The following is a 20,919-nucleotide window of genomic DNA, read 5'->3' as shown; positions in this document are numbered from 1 at the left end:
ATTGGATCCTCTCATCGATACACGACTCAAGTGATAACGCTCGTAGATGCTAACGAGAACCATTTCATACATGTTAACTTGGAAGGGGACAATCCTATGCCTTCATCGAACAATCGATGGTTGATTCGCCGAAAAAACGATGCAAAACAACGGGAAGAGATGTATAGGCCGCGCCTAGAATGGTATACATCGATGATGAATCCTGATCTAGACCCAGGACCGAGTGTACATTGTATCGATTAAATGAAAAATTGTGAAATTTGTTGTTATATTTTATTATTACTATCATTGTTATTTTTATTATTATTAGTATTATTGTTATTAATATCATTATTATAAAAGTGAAACAAGATTTAAATTAAAAAAAATAAAATAAATGTACGCATCTACGAAGCGTACGGCGTGACAAAATGGCCATTTTAGCCCTACATAGCCCCACGTACAACCCAAATCCACGGCTAAAGTGTTCATTTGACCGACGGGATGTATGCATCGTACAGCTCTGTACGACTGTACGATGCATACATTGTGGGCGGTCATTTTCTCCCAAACCAGAATCCTAATTTTCAAGGTAAAGGCAAATGATCATTTTAGGCGTGAAATGGGGTTCGTACAACCCAAACAAGGGCTAAAATGGTCATTTTAATTAAAAACATAATTTTTTTAAATATCAAAATGACTATTTTAGCCCTGGTTTAGGGTTGTACGAGGCTCATTCTAGGGCTAATATAAGCACCGTACATATCTGTACGATGCATATACAACCATTGTATAAGGGCAACGGTCACCCTTACGACCCCTACACACTACCAAACAAACACACACACACGCATACGCTAGTTTATGCGATTCAAGTCGTATTCGACCGTATTTCACGTAAAAAAACACATCTAGGAATGTATCTATAGCCCTAGATTGGGTATTTGTACTTTAATTTTATTTTATTTTTTTAAGCGTAGAATTTGTGGGATTTTTATGAATTTGTTGATTTGGGTAAAAACCATGGTTGTAAAAGTCGTTAGGCGCTCTCTAGTCGGTTAACCAGGGAGTTGAGAGTACTCGGCCTAGGCGGAGAGTACTCGGGGAGTACTCGGACATGTTAAATTGTAAAGAAATTAGTTTTCAAAAATTAAATATATATCACATAAATTTACTAATATTTATAACAAAATACGTGAAAATGATATTTATTCTTTAATATGATAGGCATAGAAATTATTTTTTTAAGTTAAACTCAACCCGAGTTTACTTACTAGATCCGATTCTGCTCGAGTTGACCGCTTTTGATCGATTCCGAGTAATTAGGCGGACTTGAAGAAAGTCGCATCGGCAGCCTACCTTGTAGCAACTACTACTGGGAGAGTACTCGGGCTTGGAGACCTTGTTTTACAACCATAGTAAAAACTGTTTTGGAGATATAAAGTACGCAGCGTATGGGGCTGTACGACTCCTATAATTTTTTTTGTTATAATTATTATTATCATTGTTATATTGATTATTTTTGTTATTTATAATTTTTTTGTTGTTGTTGTTGTTGTTGTTGTTGTTGTTATTATTATTATCATCATTACTGTTATTACTATTATTACTATTATTATTATTATACGTACACCGTATTTCTTATTTTTTATATTATTGTTACTAGCCTAAGACCCCGCGAGCTTCGCGGGTGGCTAAACACCAACTAAACTCATAAAATAATTTAAACATAGAAGCGTTAAAGTGTGATTTGTTAAGCCTAATATTTTGAGAGATTTGAGCACGTCCCAATAGTACATCTACATGATGTTCATTACACATTAAATTTTTGTATATGAAACTTTCATTATGACGTTTTCATGCCTTTTGTCAAAATGACTTGCACTGGCAGTGTGAACATAAAAAAATACATTAAGAAATGAAGGTAGAGTAATACATAATACAAACGAATTCATCTACGTATAGGTACTAACGAACATTGTGTCACAAAAGTTGTAAATGAAATGCGTTAATGCTATGCATGATATGATTAATATTTAGTAGAAAGCAATTTTAGGGAAAAAGGTAAAAACAAAAACAAAAGAGTCTGAAGTGAGATTAAGATAACAAAACATATATAGTAATAAAAGTCTAAGATCCCGCGAGTTTCGCGGGTGGCTTAACACAAACATATAATATCTACTGCCATTGAGATGAACTTTGTAATGAATTTTTTTTAATATAAACGTATAAAAATGATACTGAAATAAAAAAAAATATAGATAAATGAGTAGCCCAAGCCTACTATCAAAAGGCCGCCCGAAGGCCCACTAACGGGTCATAAAACCATCAAAATTAGTGGGCGATAGTATGGAACTGCCCACATGAGAAAAGCTACGCAAATGACTTCAAATTTAATGGAATAAAATTTGGGACAACATATTATCCCTCACTCCAGATACAAACAGTGTGAACAAATAACCAAAGTCACAACAATTTCAATGAAACATGCTCCTTTTTTTCCAAGACAAAGCCTGTGCCTTTGATCTTTTTTTTATCCAAAGGTACCTCAACCTTTTTAGCTCCTCTACAGCACTCCCCATATTCAGATTCTTCTGGTTGAATGCTAAGTTGTTTCAACGTCATATACTCCACATTCTAGTCTGCATTATACTGTACACCATTTTTTTCATTCCGTCGACCCACCCGCACGGCAATGATATCCGACCAAATCTTTGCTTTCAAACATATACAACCCAGTTAGACGACATCAGCTTGCAACCCGGTCCCAAACACCTTGAGGCGAAGTGGCAAGACACGAAGAGATGGTCAACCGGCTCCTCCTACGACCCGCATATCAAACATCAAATTAAGTAGTTCAGCATGTAGTATTGTCATAAATACATCAAATTCATATGCATCAGTAACTTTTTAACCTTAAAATAATATATATTAACAACTTAACAGAGAAATAAACTATTTGGAGGAAGATTTTGCTTATTGTATCATGGTAAAGAAAGGTGCATACAACCTTAATCCAGTGGCAAATGACTATAGCCAGTTTCCTTCTTTTTTTGTCAGACCCAACCAACCTTATTCAGATTCCAAAAAACTAAACCATAGAAAAGTTAAATAAAAAATATTAAAAAAAATTACATTAAAAAGTAACTTACTTTGCCAAATGAAGGAACCATATAAGATAAAATTTTGATAGGTACAGTTGCAATTCATTCGCAGGTTACGCCATATGAGATGGCGATGTTGGCCTCATTTGGTGCACGCCCATGAATGGCTCGTCCTCGTGGGGCCAATTAGGCCGCTCTGCCCCCACATTTCTCAGTATCTAACCACAACAAAAGGTTGAACATCATACATTAAAATTGTGACATCTCATTTAAGCATTTCAACAAATAGTATCTATGCATGGTATAATACAACATGAATACCTTCATCAAATGTGAGGTTTCGGGTAAATCCGGTCGAGATTGGGGGATACCTTCTAATCTTGAAGGCGCATGAAACCCAAAAGTCGGTTTTGTGACTGCATTTAATTGTAACACCTCGAAAAATTTCGTCCAATAATGTCTTGACACGTGTCATAAGGTTCCGTTATGTGAAAACATACTTTAGAGGGACTAAAAGTGACAAACAGTGAAAACTATGGAACGTAAGGGTCCAAAGTGTCAACAATGGATAAGTAGGCTCTATGATAACCCCACATAATGTTTATAACCTTAAACGGATGGTTCATGGATCATACGACGCGGAAATTGCACAAAAGTGAAGTATTGTAAACTATAGGGGCCAAAAGTGTCAACATGTTTAATTTATACCTCTGAGTGAACTTTTGGCAGACCCGAAGCTTTGTATAGCTAAAATATACTCACTAGAATATGTGGTAAAAATTTCATGAAGTTTCGTCAACGTATGAGAAAGTTATGGCCAAAACCGTACTTAAGGGACTAGAAGCGTCAACGTCGAATTTCAGAGCTTTTCGGTTGAGCGCAAAGTTATCCGAGGGCATTACCATGTTGGTAAAAGTCCTAAGGTCCTTAAAACCAAGTTTGGGGGTTTACGAGTCGAGAAAAATAGCCGAAACATCGCGTACAAGTTCAGGGGTCAAAGCTGCCAATGTATGAAAGTTGTTTGGCTGAAACAAGGGTCAGGCGACCCGCCTGGGAAGGCCCAAGCGGGCCGCGTGGGTTGCCCATCGACAGAATTCGCAAATATGGATGGTTTGGGTCCGATTTTGGGTGGTAAACAGCTCAATTGCACCTCCTTTTGCACCAATAGCAAGCCTTGCATGCCTACATCCACAGTACCCTCGAATTTATGGCCATAAATCAGATCATCACCTCATTTTTGATCATTTACCATTGTGAACAAGAACACCAAGACTTGCAAGAGCTCTCAAAGCTTCTCTGGAGATAATCTGATCATCAAGGCCGACTTCTAGTGTCCACTAAACATCTTTAGGACCATTGTAAGCCTTCAATTCGTTCTTTAATCCGTTTTTGCTTTGATTATTAGTAAAAGTCAAACTGGGTGTTCATAACCTTTGACTTTCTGATTAAACGGATTTCTTTCAGTCATTTCTCGAATTGAAACTTGTTATAGATTGGTATTTATGTGGGAAACAAACCCTCTAAAGGGTACTAACTGATTCCCACTACATGCATGCTTAATGTCGAGTCAAACCTATTTCTAAAAAGTCAACAGAAGTGATTTTTGTGAAAAATAACATGATTAATGATATAGATGACATGCAACCTGATTGATCATTAAAAATGACTTGTAATACATATAAGAATGTGTTCTAATCATCATCAACTCGACGATCTATAGTATAGCCACGAATCGGAACCGAAAGTCTTGTAAAACGATTATTTCGTAGACTATCGATTCGGATTCGTACATGCATGTTCGAGATCTGTATTGGAAAGTATTTTTGACTATTTTTATTTTAGTTAAACTTCCTGGATTTTCTTTGATTGAGTCTATGCTTAGCCTATTCGAATGCATGTTTCCGGTTTATACATAAAGTTGACTATTTTGCCCTTTTTGAGTTAAAACGGGATTTTTGGAAAAGTAAAAGGATAGAAATCTTTATTTTTATTATATAAACTTGCACCGAAAGTTTCGGATCAGTTGGTGGTCCAGATTGTGAGTTATGGCCATTAGCGTAAAACCATGTTATAAATTTACATAAACGGTCCTTTTCGCGTAGAACCCGTTTCTGGCCACGTTTTGGTACAAAACTTTTTACCAACTGATTATATATAATATTCTGGGAATTTTGATGATTTTTAATTAATTTTTGGCTGAACGGATCCTAGGTCGCCTAGTCATTTCGGCTTATGTCGGTTTTGACCGTTTTAGCCATAAAATGAGTTTTACACATCCCTTTGACCCGAAACCTTTTTCTACTGATTTTATATGATGAATAAATTATTTTAAGTATTCTGGAAATATAAAAATCTCAGATTTACTGTGAAAACCCGAAAACGCCCTTGAATCGCATATTTAGCGTTTTTAGCGCATAGTAAGCGTTGTACTTGTTTTTAACCTATAAGACTTATACCTACGGATGTAAATTACATATTTTCATATGATAACAGTAAGTATAATATTTTGAACTCAGGTTTCCAGTTTTGGCATTTTTAGCCCTTGTGAAATTACTAAAATACCCCTACGGTGCATAGTTTGGTTTTAAATGATATATTTGGTATATGGGTCATACCCTACTGATATAATATGTTATATTAAGTATATTTGCTGTATGAACCAGACCCGAAACTCAGATTCCTAATTTTACTCTTTTATTATATTTTAAATGACCAAAATGCCCTTCTAAGGCATAAATTGAGTTTAAAATTATCCCGGGCAATATAGAACATAACTTACTGATATAATATCATATTTTAAGCATATTATCTCAGGGAACTTGCATTTGAATCATTTGGTTACCCGTATCGCCCTTTTTGCGTTCGGTTCGGTTTACGTAACTAGTTTGCGTAAATTGACCGAAACGGGTCAAACGATATCGTTTTTACTTCAAAATCCAGAATGTATTTAGTATACCCATATTATACAAGTATTCAAACTTGTCGGGTCTAAATCACATTCTATCCGGTCTTTCGCTTAATCGTGCGTAAACCGTATCACTCCTAAAACTAACCGGTCAAAGCTTAAGCTTAAATAAAAGGCCGTTAGGAATCTAATAGGTTAATTATAAACCTTTGTTCCAGATTAGGAAGCCCGGTAAAAGCTACCACCACTTATCGTTTGTGACTTATACTTGCTCAGGTAAATACATTTTGACTTATTTTCCCTATACGGGCTTGGGGTACGGTATTTAAAATACCGCTTGATCGGGCGCACAAGTCCTGCGCCCTATGGGTGTACAGTCTTGAATAGCTTGTGTGATTTCGTTTAAACAGTTTTGTCTTACTTAAAGGCTTTGGGGGGTTGTTGACCGTGTCCCGGATATCCTTGGCATTATCTTACGAGATGGCCACGACCAGAGCACGGGGTGTAGGCGTACACCCGTCGTGTATAACTCTTTGATGTGGTGTGTCAATTAAATCTCTAGCCCGGACAGTAGATCCCGGGCCACCAGAGATATAAGTGCATGTAATTCGTTCACAAGTTCATATTATATGATTATCCCAAGTTAATAAAAATATTTATGCCTTGTGCATTTAAATCAATTTTCAATCATTTTCAAAATGAGTCAGTCGATTTGTATTTACCAGTGTAAACTGACGTATTTTTCCCAAAAGATTAAGTGCAGGTACTATACGGAAATAGGCTGGCTGTTTCCTAGAGAGCGTCCACAATAGTCTCGCAAACTCGGACGACATTTATCTGTTGAACTATTTATTTCTATTTTTTTTTTTGATCCGCCTGTGGATCCATTTCAACGACTGTGATATTTATTATTGCACTTTAAATAAAGTTGAAATGTTTCTATTCTGCTTCCGCTGTGCATTATTATATTGTGTTGATTGTCTATGACGATGCCAACTACGTCACTGTACCCCACACCGGGCCCACCGGTGACACGTGGAAATGGGGGTGTGAAAGGTTGGTATCAGAGCCAACGCTGAGTGAATTAAACACTAGTCTTTTGTGTTTAATCTCAGTTACACAATTGCACATTCCTCGATTTTCGAGTCTAGACAAAGAACTTAGGAAATGTTCAACATTTCGTTTAATTTATTTCTATTTATTATTGCATTGTCTTACATATATTGTTGTGCAACTTGTTTGATTTTTGACAGGATCAGGATGCCGCCAAGGATGAGAGGTCGTGGAGGATTTCCTACATCGCACGATCATGAGGCTGGCCCCTCGCATAGGCGAGCACCATCCGCCACGCACAACACAGCCGCCAACGACCTTTGGAGGTCTTTCGCCGAGCCTGCTAGACACTCGGTGTCCGCCAGCACTTCACCGTCTTTACCCCACTCGTTTGGGGCCCATTCGGAGAACGGGCCCCATGGTTCGCATGGATCATACATACCATTGCACCAGTCACCGCACCAGTATCCAGCGCCAGCCTACCAGGGTTTGTATAACCCTAATGCTTATGTGGAGGAGCCAGTGGGCCACAACCCACTCGGGCCGGAGGACCATTTTCCGGGAGGGCACGAGATGGACGTAGACGAGGATACGGACCCCTCGCTACCTCCATCAGGTACGCCTAACCATCCGATTGAGATATCGGATGGGTCACCATACACAGGATCACCATTTAATGGTGTGGATAGTTACGAGGAGAGGTTTCGGCAGTATGATTGGTACCACACTCCTAGCCACAACTCTCCGATGCTTCAATCACTCCATGGTACTCCGATGCTCCAATCGCTCCATGGTTCGCCGGTGCACTCGCAGCACCACTCGCAGCAGCAGCAGCTCCAGCAGCAGCCGCCTCTACCGCAGGACCTATCTGAGGCCCTGTGGCGTGACGTGATCACTCCGTCACCACCGCCGCCACCAGTCTTACCTCCTCCGCCTCAGAGGCCAAGGAGGAACGCGCGCATGTCTACGCGCGGAGGGATTCGCATAGGCACCCCTCCACGTGTTAGTAGCAGCCGCTATACGTCCCTACCCGGGGAGTCTGAGACAGGGGAGTCTCAGCATCCCGTATCGGAGGTTACTTCTGTTCCGATCCCCCTCTGCCGCCGCAGAATTTCGGGGAGCCGATTCCAGCCTTCGCCAGCTCAGCGCCATTCGACCCATTCGCCCAGCTCTATCCTCAGGGCTACGACTACACGGGAGACCCTTATTGGCAAGCTGCCAACTTCAGCTCGCTCCCACATAGTGGTCCACTTGGAGACCCTTGGGCTGCTGGCCCATCTACTTTTGGTTACCCTCCGGGTTACCAGCAGCCACCGCAACCGCAGCCTTACCAGCCGCCGCAGCCGCAGCACTACCAGCCACCACCACCGGCGCCTATGATGTCGCCGCCGCAGGTTCAGGAGATCCTGCAGGGGATTGATAGCATGCGACGCGAGTTTCAGCACAATATGCAAGAGGATCGCCGACGCACCAGTGGCATGTTTAAGAAGGTATTTGATTTGCTCAAGGGTAAGAGCAAGAAGGATCGTTGAATCCTTCGATTATCATTTCATGTACTCATGTCCCTGCGTGGACATTTATTCCAGTACTCTACCCCTGCGTGGGTATATCTATCTTTCTCTACCCCTGTGTGGGTATGTTATCCTGTTAACCCCTGCGTGGGTTTGTTTTATTTTATTTTGTTATTGTTGTACTTGTTTAGCCCCTGCGCGGGCATGTTATTCATGCTAGTTATGTTATTTCAAAGTCCCGTTTAGGGCAATTATGTACTGGTATTTTATTGGAAATTTAAATGGTTAATTTGAATTTATCATTTTATTTGTATGCATGAATAATATTAAAATAATGGAAAATATCAATTTTTATTTGATTTGCCATTTTATAAGAATCTTAGTAAGGTATAACCTAGCCTGAATGCCTTATTAACAGGCCTGGCCCTGATGGTAAAACCTGGTTGAAAGGATTCAACTCCCTGCTAACATCTGAAAACATGTTAACATTCCTGGCCAAGCGTGATCTGTAAAATCACACAAGCCACCCTTTTTAATAAAATATCTACAGATTTTATCTGTACACAAGTCTGTTAATGACTTGATACCTACGGGTTATGACTATGTCATATAGTGGCAGTTGTGGTCTATGACTCCCTGCCTAGTAAAGAATTATCTACAGATTTTATCTGTATACAAGTCTATTAATGACTTGATACCTACGGGTTATGACTATGTCATATAGTGGCAGTTGTGGTCTATGACTCCCTGCCTAGTAAAGAATTATCTACAGATTTTATCTGTATACAAGTCTATTAATGACTTGATACCTACGGGTTATGACTATGTCATATAGTGGCAGTTGTGGTCTATGACTCCCTGCCTAGTAAAGAAATATCTACAGATTATATCTGTACACAAGTCTATTAATGGCTTGATACCTACGGGTCATAACTATGTTATGTAATGACAGTTGTGGTTTATGACTCTCTGTCTAGTAAAGGATTATTTGTTTAATTATACAATTTATAGTCCTATAAAAATCTAAATTTATAATTTAGTGATTGTCCTTGTGACTAGGCCTATGGTGCCAATATATATATTTTCATTCCTTGATTGCTAATAAGAGCCTGAATGAATTTATTAAATTAACTGCTAAGGTTTTTGATACCATGGTTAATAAATCGTCTAGGACGATAATACTGTTAGGTTCTAAATAAGACCTTGTCCTTTATTGTAGCTTAAAGCTACGATGGCCAAATCGGAAGAAACCAACAGTCATTCTGGGGAACGCTCAGATAATGCAAAGATTCACGTTACCGGTGCAGAACTGCAAGCACTGATAGATAATGCTGTCGCCAAGGCTATGGATAGGCAGTTCAAAGAATCTAGTGGTACTCAGAGTAGAACCCGCTCAGTGACGCATGTCAAGGCTAAGACTCATTCTGGGGCTCATAGTAAGCCTCCATCTAAAAAGAGTGAGCCAAAGAAAGTTGAGGATGATAATCATTCCTCCAACCACAGCAGCGTCCCAAAGCAGGAGATTGGACTGAAACGTGACACGTACAGCAGGTCCTGTACGTACAAATACTTTGTATCTTGCAAGCCCAGAGATTTCACTGGGGAGAAAGGAGCCGTCGACTGCATGACGTGGATTGACGAGATGGACACTGTAGTTGATATCAGCGGGTGTGCTGATAGGGACGTCGTGAAGTACGTGTCCCAGTCATTCAAAGGAAATGCGTTAGCCTGGTGGAAGTCACTCCTACAAGCTGCCGGTAAGGCCACACTGTACGGTTTGTCATGGGAACAGTTTGTGGCCCTGATTAAAGAGAATTTCTGTCCGCAGCACGAGGTCGAGCGAATTGAATCGGATTTTGTATCCTTAGTCATGAAGAACCTCGATTGTCAAGCGTATCTTACTACGTTCAACACGCTGTCTCGTTTAGTGCCTTACTTGGTGACCCCGGAGCCGCGTAGGATTGCTCGATTTATTGGGGGTCTGGCACCGGAGATTAAAGCCAGCGTCAAAGCTTCAAGACCTACTACATTTAGATCAGTAGCGGATCTATCCCTCTCCCTCACTCAAGACGTGGTTAGATTGAGAGCTATGAAGAGCTCTGAGGAGAACAAACGGAAACGTGAGGATGACACCTCACGAAGATCTGAAAAGCGACATAGAGGGAACAACGACCACCGGAAAGGGTCGGGGTCTAGGAGAAGTGATCATCAGTCGGGTGAAAAACCCAGATGCAAGATCTGCAGGAGACACCACTTCGGGAGGTGTCGGTTGGAAACGAAATCCCAGTCTTTCGAGAAACGTTGTGGGATCTGCAAGTCCACAGATCATAAAGCTGTGGATTGCAAGAAAATGAAGGATGCAACTTGCTTTGGTTGCAACGAAAAAGGGCACATTCGGCCCAACTGCCCAAAGTTTGCAAAGAAGGCCGAGGAAGGAAAGAAGACTAATGCGAGAGTCTTCAAAATGGACGCAAAGGAAGCAGTCCTTGATGATAACGTCATTACCGGTACGTTTCTTGTAAACGATGTTTTTGCTAGAGTCTTGTTTGATTCTGGAGCTGATAAGTCGTTTGTAGATGATAAGTTTTGTAAACTGTTGAACCTTCCTGTTAAAACCTTAAGTGTGAAATATGAGGTGGAACTAGCCGATGGAACCATAGAAACCGCCTCGACTGTTCTAGATGGATGTGTTATATCCATTAGGAATCATTCCTTCCCGTTATCCTTGCTTCCCTTTAAGTTAGCTGGATTCGACATAGTGATAGGCATGGATTGGTTGTCGAGTAACCAAGCCCAGATTCTGTGCAATAGAAAGCAAGTAATAGTTAAGACTCCGTCTGGTGAGTCGCTTACTATTCAAGGAGACACCCAGCATGGATTGCCGGAGCAAGTGTCCATGCTCAAAGCATCCAGATGCATGCAGAAGGGATGTGTCATTTATATGGCACAAGTTACCATAGATGAGCCGAAGCCGAAAATTGAAGATATTCCTGTTATCTCGGAATATCCTGAAGTATTTCCTGAAGAGTTACCTGGTTTGCCACCGGATAGACAAGTAGAGTTTCGGATAGATATCATACCAGGCACAGCACCTGTAGCAAGAGCACCATACAGATTGGCACCAACGGAGATGAAGGAGTTGAGGACGCAGTTGGATGATCTATTAGCTAAAGGTTTTATTAGACCTAGCTCATCTCCTTGGGGAGCGCCAATCTTGTTCGTTAAAAAGAAGGATGGTTCGATGCGTCTGTGCATCGATTACCGTGAACTTAACAAAGTCACTATCAAGAATCGGTATCCGTTACCCAGGATCGATGATCTGTTCGATCAGTTGCAAGGAGCAAGTTACTTCTCCAAGATTGACCTAAGGTCAGGATATCATCAGTTGAAGGTCAAGGATGAAGACGTACACAAGACCGCGTTTAGGACTCGTTATGGACATTACGAGTTCCTAGTGATGCCGTTTGGGCTCACTAACGCACCAGCCGCGTTCATGGATCTCATGAATCGCGTCTGTAAGCCTTACCTAGATAAGTTCGTTATCGTCTTTATTGACGACATCCTCATCTATTCGAAGAGCCAAGCTGATCATGAGAAACACCTTCGTTGTATTCTCAAACTTCTGTATCAAGAGAAGCTTTATGCCAAATTCTCGAAGTGTGAATTTTGGCTTCGAGAAGTCCAATTCCTTGGACATGTTGTAAGTGAGCGTGGTATCCAAGTAGATCCCGCTAAAGTAGAAGCAGTCATGAATTGGCAGGAGCCGAAGACTCCTACCGAGATTCGCAGTTTCCTCGGATTGGCAGGATATTATAGGAGATTCATCGAGAACTTCTCAAGGATTGCTGCGCCCCTAACCTCATTGACCCGTAAGAAGATTAAGTTTGATTGGGGCCCTAAGCAGCAGGAATCCTTTGACATTCTGAAGCAGAAGCTGAGCAATGCGCCAGTGTTGACATTGCCCGATGGTATAGATGAATTTGTGGTGTATTGTGATGCATCGCATACGGGCATGGGTTGCGTACTCATGCAGAAAGGCAAAGTCATTGCCTACGCTTCTCGACAGCTCAAAGTGCATGAGAAGAACTACACCACCCACGATTTGGAATTGGGTGCGGTCGTATTTGCTTTGAAGTTATGGAGACATTACTTGTATGGAACCAAGTGCATAATTTATTCGGATCACAAGAGTCTTCAGCATCTGTTCAATCAGAAGGAATTGAACATGCGTCAAAGGCGATGGATGGAAACCCTCAATGATTATGACTGTGAGATAAGATACCATCCAGGCAAGGCAAATGTGGTGGCCGACGCCTTAAGCAGAAAGGAAAGGGTGAAACCGATCAGGATCAATGCCAAGCGCATTGAAATAAGAAATAATTTGAAAGAAAGGGTGTTAGCTGCACAGAAGGAAGCTGTGCTGGAAGCTAACTATCCTGCAGAAAAGTTGGGAGTAACTGAGAAGCAGTTATCCCACGACAAGGATGGAATGTTACGACTAAACGGACGAATATGGGTTCCAGTATATGGAGGACTTCGGGATGTTATCCTTCAGGAAGCCCACAGCTCTAAATATTCCGTTCATCCTGGAGCTGATAAGATGTACCAGGATTTGAAATCAAACTACTGGTGGATTGGTTTGAAAAAGTCCGTGGCCGAGTATGTGGCCAAATGTTTGACTTGTGCGCAAGTCAAGGCTGAGCATCAGAAGCCGTCAGGTTTGCTTCAACAACCTGAAATTCCCAAATGGAAGTGGGAAATGGTGACAATGGATTTTATCACCAAGTTGCCGAAAACGAAAAAGGGAAATGATACCATATGGGTCATAGTAGACAGACTGACTAAGTCAGCTCATTTTCTACCCATCAAAGAGACGTATAGCTCAGATATGTTAGCCCAATTATACGTCGATAAGATAGTAGCGCTACATGGTATACCTATATCTATTATCTCTGATAGAGATACTAGATATACGTCGCATTTTTGGAAGAGTTTCCAACAGTCGTTGGGCACTCGTTTGAATTTTAGTACGGCCTATCATCCTCAGACTGATGGTCAGAGTGAGCGTACTATTCAAACTTTGGAAGACATGCTTCGTGCATGTGCGATCGACTTAGGTGGTAGTTGGGATAAGCACCTACCACTGATCGAATTCTCCTACAACAATAGCTACCATTCCAGCATAAAGGCTGCGCCTTTTGAGGCCCTATACGGTAGAAAGTGTAGATCGCCCATTTGTTGGGCAGAAGTTGGAGATGTCCAGTTGTCTGGACCAGATATCGTCTTTGAGACGACAGACAAGATCGTTCAGATCCGTGATCGTTTGAAAGCTGCCAGGGATAGGCAGAAAAGTTATGCGGATCCTAAGCGCAAAGATTTTCACTTTGATGTGGGTGAAAAAGTGTTGCTTAAGGTATCACCTTGGAAAGGTGTAATGCGATTTGGAAAGAAAGGCAAGCTAAGCCCGAGATATATAGGACCTTTCGAGATAATCGAACGTTTCGGGGCAGTCGCTTACAAGTTAAACTTGCCTGAAGAGCTTAGCGCCATTCATAATGTGTTCCATATCTGTAATTTGAAGAAGTGTTTCGCTGACGATTCACTGGTTATACCGCATACAGATATACACATAGACGAAAGTCTAAAATTTGTTGAAAAACCTTTGTCGATTGAGGATCGACAGGTAAAGAAGCTTCGAAGAAAGCACGTGCCTATTGTTAAGGTCAAGTGGGATGCCCATAGAGGTCCCGAATACACGTGGGAAGTGGAATCCACGATGAAAGAAAAATATCCCCATTTGTTTGAATAAATCTCGGGGTCGAGATTTCTTTTAAGGGGGTGAGGATGTAACACCTCGAAAAATTTCGTCCAATAATGTCTTGACACGTGTCATAAGGTTCCGTTATGTGAAAACATACTTTAGAGGGACTAAAAGTGACAAACAGTGAAAACTATGGAACGTAAGGGTCCAAAGTGTCAACAATGGATAAGTAGGCTCTATGATAACCCCACATAATGTTTATAACCTTAAACGGATGGTTCATGGATCATACGACGCGGAAATTGCACAAAAGTGAAGTATTGTAAACTATAGGGGCCAAAAGTGTCAACATGTTTAATTTATACCTCTGAGTGAACTTTTGGCAGACCCGAAGCTTTGTATAGCTAAAATATACTCACTAGAATATGTGGTAAAAATTTCATGAAGTTTCGTCAACGTATGAGAAAGTTATGGCCAAAACCGTACTTAAGGGACTAGAAGCGTCAACGTCGAATTTCAGGGCTTTTCGGTTGAGCGCAAAGTTATCCGAGGGCATTACCATGTTGGTAAAAGTCCTAAGGTCCTTAAAAACCAAGTTTGGGGGTTTACGAGTCGAGAAAAATAGCCGAAACATCGCGTACAAGTTCAGGGGTCAAAGCTGCCAATGTATGAAAGTTGTTTGGCTGAAACAAGGGTCAGGCGACCCGCCTGGGAAGGCCCAAGCGGGCCGCGTGGGTTGCCCAGCGACAGAATTCGCAAATATGGATGGTTTGGGTCCGATTTTGGGTGGTAAACAGCTCAATTGCACCTCCTTTTGCACCAATAGCAAGCCTTGCATGCCTACATCCACAGTACCCTCGAATTTATGGCCATAAATCAGATCATCACCTCATTTTTGATCATTTACCATTGTGAACAAGAACACCAAGACTTGCAAGAGCTCTCAAAGCTTCTCTGGAGATAATCTGATCATCAAGGCCGACTTCTAGTGTCCACTAAACATCTTTAGGACCATTGTAAGCCTTCAATTCGTTCTTTAATCCGTTTTTGCTTTGATTATTAGTAAAAGTCAAACTGGGTGTTCATAACCTTTGACTTTCTGATTAAACGGATTTCTTTCAGTCATTTCTCGAATTGAAACTTGTTATAGATTGGTATTTATGTGGGAAACAAACCCTCTAAAGGGTACTAACTGATTCCCACTACATGCATGCTTAATGTCGAGTCAAACCTATTTCTAAAAAGTCAACAGAAGTGATTTTTGTGAAAAATAACATGATTAATGATATAGATGACATGCAACCTGATTGATCATTAAAAATGACTTGTAATACATATAAGAATGTGTTCTAATCATCATCAACTCGACGATCTATAGTATAGCCACGAATCGGAACCGAAAGTCTTGTAAAACGATTATTTCGTAGACTATCGATTCGGATTCGTACATGCATGTTCGAGATCTGTATTGGAAAGTATTTTTGACTATTTTTATTTTAGTTAAACTTCCTGGATTTTCTTTGATTGAGTCTATGCTTAGCCTATTCGAATGCATGTTTCCGGTTTATACATAAAGTTGACTATTTTGCCCTTTTTGAGTTAAAACGGGATTTTTGGAAAAGTAAAAGGATAGAAATCTTTATTTTTATTATATAAACTTGCACCGAAAGTTTCGGATCAGTTGGTGGTCCAGATTGTGAGTTATGGCCATTAGCGTAAAACCATGTTATAAATTTACATAAACGGTCCTTTTCGCGTAGAACCCGTTTCTGGCCACGTTTTGGTACAAAACTTTTTACCAACTGATTATATATAATATTCTGGGAATTTTGATGATTTTTAATTAATTTTTGGCTGAACGGATCCTAGGTCGCCTAGTCATTTCGGCTTATGTCGGTTTTGACCGTTTTAGCCATAAAATGAGTTTTACACATCCTTTTGACCCGAAACCTTTTTCTACTGATTTTATATGATGAATAAATTATTTTAAGTATTCTGGAAATATAAAAATCTCAGATTTACTGTGAAAACCCGAAAACGCCCTTGAATCGCATATTTAGCGTTTTTAGCGCATAGTAAGCGTTGTACTTGTTTTTAACCTATAAGACTTATACCTACGGATGTAAATTACATATTTTCATATGATAACAGTAAGTATAATATTTTGAACTCAGGTTTCCAGTTTTGGCATTTTTAGCCCTTGTGAAATTACTAAAATACCCCTACGGTGCATAGTTTGGTTTTAAATGATATATTTGGTATATGGGTCATACCCTACTGATATAATATGTTATATTAAGTATATTTGCTGTATGAACCAGACCCGAAACTCAGATTCCTAATTTTACTCTTTTATTATATTTTAAATGACCAAAATGCCCTTCTAAGGCATAAATTGAGTTTAAAATTATCCCGGGCAACATAGAACATAACTTACTGATATAATATCATATTTTAAGCATATTATCTCAGGGAACTTGCATTTGAATCATTTGGTTACCCGTATCGCCCTTTTTGCGTTCGGTTCGGTTTACGTAACTAGTTTGCGTAAATTGACCGAAACGGGTCAAACGATATCGTTTTTACTTCAAAATCCAGAATGTATTTAGTATACCCATATTATACAAGTATTCAAACTTGTCGGGTCTAAATCACATTCTATCCGGTCTTTCGCTTAATCGTGCGTAAACCGTATCACTCCTAAAACTAACCGGTCAAAGCTTAAGCTTAAATAAAAGGCCGTTAGGAATCTAATAGGTTAATTATAAACCTTTGTTCCAGATTAGGAAGCCCGGTAAAAGCTACCACCACTTATCGTTTGTGACTTATACTTGCTCAGGTAAATACATTTTGACTTATTTTCCCTATACGGGCTTGGGGTACGGTATTTAAAATACCGCTTGATCGGGCGCACAAGTCCTGCGCCCTATGGGTGTACAGTCTTGAATAGCTTGTGTGATTTCGTTTAAACAGTTTTGTCTTACTTAAAGGCTTTGGGGGGTTGTTGACCGTGTCCCGGATATCCTTGGCATTATCTTACGAGATGGCCACGACCAGAGCACGGGGTGTAGGCGTACACCCGTCGTGTATAACTCTTTGATGTGGTGTGTCAATTAAATCTCTAGCCCGGACAGTAGATCCCGGGCCACCAGAGATATAAGTGCATGTAATTCGTTCACAAGTTCATATTATATGATTATCCCAAGTTAATAAAAATATTTATGCCTTGTGCATTTAAATCAATTTTCAATCATTTTCAAAATGAGTCAGTCGATTTGTATTTACCAGTGTAAACTGACGTATTTTTCCCAAAAGATTAAGTGCAGGTACTATACGGAAATAGGCTGGCTGTTTCCTAGAGAGCGTCCACAATAGTCTCGCAAACTCGGACGACATTTATCTGTTGAACTATTTATTTCTATTTTTTTTTTTGATCCGCCTGTGGATCCATTTCAACGACTGTGATATTTATTATTGCACTTTAAATAAAGTTGAAATGTTTCTATTCTGCTTCCGCTGTGCATTATTATATTGTGTTGATTGTCTATGACGATGCCAACTACGTCACTGTACCCCACACCGGGCCCACCGGTGACACGTGGAAATGGGGGTGTGACATTAATGGTATTCATTCATCATAAACAGATAGATAAAAACATATTATCATCAAAACATTAGTTTTTATAATAATAATAATAATAATAATAATAATAATAATAATAATAATAATAATAATAATAATAATAATCATAATCATAAACACAATATTATAAAACCCAGTCGTTTCCAACCCATTCACAATATTAAAAGGTGTTTGACTTAGTTAAAGTTGGTCTTTATTACAATATAACTAAAACAATGACATTAAACATAGAGTTCCAATAAATACACTATACTAAGAGAAAGACTAAAACTACCGAATATACCAAACATATTACATTAATTTAATAAAACCTAAGAGCATTTGGTGGGTACATTTGATATTACACAAGGTTTTGAGTGGAAAATATGAAATCGCCGAAAAAGAAAGTTGTTAAACATAACCCTTGATTAGCAGTAGCATTATGGTTATTTTTTTACTTGCCAAAACTTTAACTTATATAAAACTATATGAGAAAAAAGAGTGATAATTCAGGGAGATTAGTTCAAAACCACATAGGACCATATAGGTAGTTGACCCGACATACCTTTATCAATCTGTGGAGCTCGAACACTTGAATAGCAAACACTCTTTCTTGACTATTAACAAACCGAAAGTTCTGGTCCAATTTGAAGAACTTATATGTAAGGTAACCAACAGTGAAATATTTCAATTTAAGGTCAAATGACCCGTTAACCAGTCAAAAATATTGTGGGGACAGTTGACTTGTCCGTAACTTTTGGCCATGTGAACTTTCTTGCGCAAGGATGGCACCTGAAAAACCGATAATTTTAGGTAAATTACCTTAGATCAAAATTTGATGGTTTTTTAAGGTTTATATCAATTAAGTTAGTTATCCAGATTGAAATCAAAATGCAGAGCCTTAAACCAAAGAAGAGATAATACAAATCAAAGTCTAATGCAAGGTAACACAAAATAAGAATCAAGACTCAAATACACTTACCTGGGAGCTAAATTAAAACATGAAAATGAAGTCGATACTGGTGATTCAGGATCACTGATGGCAACGGTGCCATTAAAATACTGAAGCATCATAGTCTTTGTCCGCCACTACTACCCTCTTCTCGCAATTGCGCCTTCAATTTTTCTCACTATAGTAATTTACGGCTGGTCCCCGATCTTTAACTCATCTTTTTTCTTTCTATAGTAATTTCCTAAAGGTTTGCTTCCACGGTTTGACTTTACTGAGTCCTCATATACAATATAGAAAATTGAAATTGAAGAAAGCATGTTAAACAATCTTTTTGACATCTCATATAAAATGATAAATTAAAATGAGCTTCATGCTGAACTATTGCAGCAGATGACCAAGGAATTAACAATTGCAGCAGAGCCCTGCAACTCAGCAGAGCCTGCAACTGATGCACCAAAATTAAACCTCGTTAAAAATATGTAACCTTGAATTAAAGAACACTGAATCACCAAAATCAAACTTTCGTTTTAACATATCAAACACTAAACTTAATAACACTGAATCACTGAGTGAAACTTCATTTAAAATATTATACCCTAAATTAAAGAACTCAAAATCAAAAGAAGTTAGCATTGATCAATTAAAAAAAACTAATTAAATTACCTCTTAAACCTTCACAAAGTCAATCGAATCGCCAAGAGATAAATGATTATGAACCGTTGGCTTGTTCAGACCTCCATTAGACATAATCAAGAATACTTACCTGGTTCCTTAATTGAAAGCACATAGTGAGAATGTAAGAAGACTAATCAGAATACAAATCATCAAAGAAACGAAAGTTAGACGTCATAGTAGAACCTCATGGTCACTGAAGCGTTGCGCTACAAATTTGTCAAATAGCTCTCCTCCAGCAATGTATTCCATAACTTTTTTGGAACAAAGTTGACATCAACAATTAGAAAGCAACTTATATGTATAACTATTATAATGTATAAACTATTATAGAAAAATTAAATTACATCTCAAATAAATTTGTAACAAATATAATGTATAGACTATTATAGAAAATTTAAATTACATCTCAAATAAATTTGTAATCAAAGAGCATGGAACACTAAGAACCCAATTAAAAATATGTGAAATAGAAGTCACTTTTGCTGAAACATTTCATCAAGCACTTGGTGTGCGTCTTAAAACTTTTCAATTATAAACAAAGTACTGGATATCAAACCAAATACTTGTATACATACAATAACCAATGCACAGATATAATTCATATCCAAAAGAATTTACAAACAACTGTACCGTTTATACTCAAATCAAACTGTAAAAGTAAACCAATTACGTCGTAGAAACGCATATTGAACCGAATTACCTGACCAAACAACCTCCAGTTGCATCCAAACATGGTAGACCGGCACCCAATCCTTCCAAAACCACCACCCAAGCTACTATCATCGTCAATCATCACTTGTCCAAATTAGAGCTTCATTCGAGCCATTGATGAACTTCTAAAGGCATTTGGATCTGACACCTTCATATAAACAAACTCTAGTTAAAAATACCTAATTTCTTTTATTAATTTGCTTCCCAAATAAAGAAAAAAACATGTATACTCTCTTCAGATTGAAGAACAAAAACGTTAAAATATCATATACATACCAGATCTACAAAAAATCAGAAACAAAAATGATATTTTTAGCTTACATACCTGTTAACACATTTAGATTTGAGTAGATAAACTATACTACAAAAAAAGACCAAATCAGGTTAGCGGTGGTGAAAAATTGAATCTAACATCCTTGTTATCGGACTGACTGGATCACAACAATCGGAGAACCAGGATACAACTGATTTAAGATGAGATATACAAAACAAAAGAAATTATTAGTTATAAAATCTAAAATATCAAGAACGATAGTTGATCCATTGACAAAATCTAACCTTTATCACGAAGATCAGAGTCGGATTCATAGAGGAATGAATGAGAGGCAGAAAGCGATTCATTGATAACGCAGAAACCCTAACAATT

General features: G+C 39.0%; 2 long non-coding RNA genes across 2 annotated transcripts; both read right to left on the bottom strand.

Moving 5' to 3' along the window:
• Positions 1-2,654: 2,654 nt before the first annotated feature.
• LOC110939183 lies at positions 2,655-3,097 on the bottom strand. The gene is made up of 2 exons (XR_002592045.2): positions 2,990-3,097; positions 2,655-2,801 (listed from the first exon to the last, which is right to left on the bottom strand). It is a non-coding gene; the product is annotated as an uncharacterized LOC110939183 (long non-coding RNA).
• Positions 3,098-3,187: 90 nt separating this feature from the next.
• Positions 3,188-19,476, bottom strand: LOC110939173. The gene is made up of 4 exons (XR_002592039.2): positions 18,918-19,476; positions 18,501-18,727; positions 3,405-3,499; positions 3,188-3,301 (listed from the first exon to the last, which is right to left on the bottom strand). It is a non-coding gene; the product is annotated as an uncharacterized LOC110939173 (long non-coding RNA).
• Between the last annotated feature and the right edge of the window lie 1,443 nt (positions 19,477-20,919).

Source organism: Helianthus annuus, chromosome 1 (assembly GCF_002127325.2).
Source record: "Helianthus annuus cultivar XRQ/B chromosome 1, HanXRQr2.0-SUNRISE, whole genome shotgun sequence".
Lineage (NCBI taxonomy): Eukaryota > Viridiplantae > Streptophyta > Magnoliopsida > Asterales > Asteraceae > Helianthus > Helianthus annuus.
Note: the sequence above shows the minus strand (reverse complement) of the source record. Positions and strands in the feature narration are given on the sequence as shown.